At 56.8% G+C, this 886-nt stretch overlaps 1 pseudogene; it reads right to left on the bottom strand.

The window, feature by feature from the left end:
- Positions 1 to 219: 219 nt before the first annotated feature.
- LOC119588292 overlaps positions 220 to 886 on the bottom strand; it is a 1,208-nt pseudogene continuing 541 nt past the window's right edge.

Here is an 886-nt window from a genome sequence, read left to right as displayed (position 1 = left end):
GGCTTTTGACTTAAACATGATCAAAATATCTTCTCAGTGGAAATTAAAGAGCTGAAATCTCTATCTGATCGATTGTCTATCTATTTAGTGGCCAAGTCTCGCTGTTTCTCAAAAGAGCCCTCACAAAAGTCCGCTGGCAGTGTAATCTTATATTGATGGATGTAGATAGTGTAAGTAAATTTTAAAGAGAATGATGGTTTCGAATTAGGGTACGAATTCGACGTTTATTTGAATTTTATTGACTGTATTTCTTGTGTAAATGAGAGTTAAATGCGCGGCAGTGAGGATCTCCGCTTCACCAGCCGCCGCCGCCGCCGCCGTTGCCGATGCTGTTGCCGCCATACCCGCCGCCGCCTCCTCCGGGAAGGCTGCCGACGCCCACCAGCTGAGCCTGGACGACGCTGGCCCCCCTCGAGCCTCCGTGGCCGCCTCCGCCTCCACCGCCGTAGCCTCCAGCGCCTCCAGCGCCGCCTCCGCCGGTGCCTGGCAGGGAGCCGACGCCAACGAGCTGGCCGGGGATGACACGGCCGCCTCCGGAGCCTCCATGGCCGCCACCGCCGTGCCCTCCGCCGCCGCGTCCGCCGCCGGGAAGCTCTCCAACCCCCACGAGTCTTGCGCTTATAACGCTGCCGCCTCCACCACCTCCACCTCCACCACCTCCACCTCCACCTCCGCCGCCGTAGCCACCGCCTCCACCCCTCCACAGCAACCGCCGGGAGCCGCAGCTGCAGCGCTCATCACGGCGACGAAGGACAACGCGATCTGTTGAGGTGACAAAAGCTCTTAGAATGGATGTCTTTTCTTTAAGAATGAAAGAATCTACGTTTTACCAGTACAGAACATGCAGCATGACAAAGCTGACGAAGTTAACACACACACAAAGTCG

Source organism: Penaeus monodon, chromosome 23, assembly GCF_015228065.2.
Source record: "Penaeus monodon isolate SGIC_2016 chromosome 23, NSTDA_Pmon_1, whole genome shotgun sequence".
NCBI classification, from domain to species: Eukaryota; Metazoa; Arthropoda; class Malacostraca; order Decapoda; family Penaeidae; genus Penaeus; species Penaeus monodon.
This window is presented reverse-complemented; position numbering and strand designations above follow the sequence as displayed.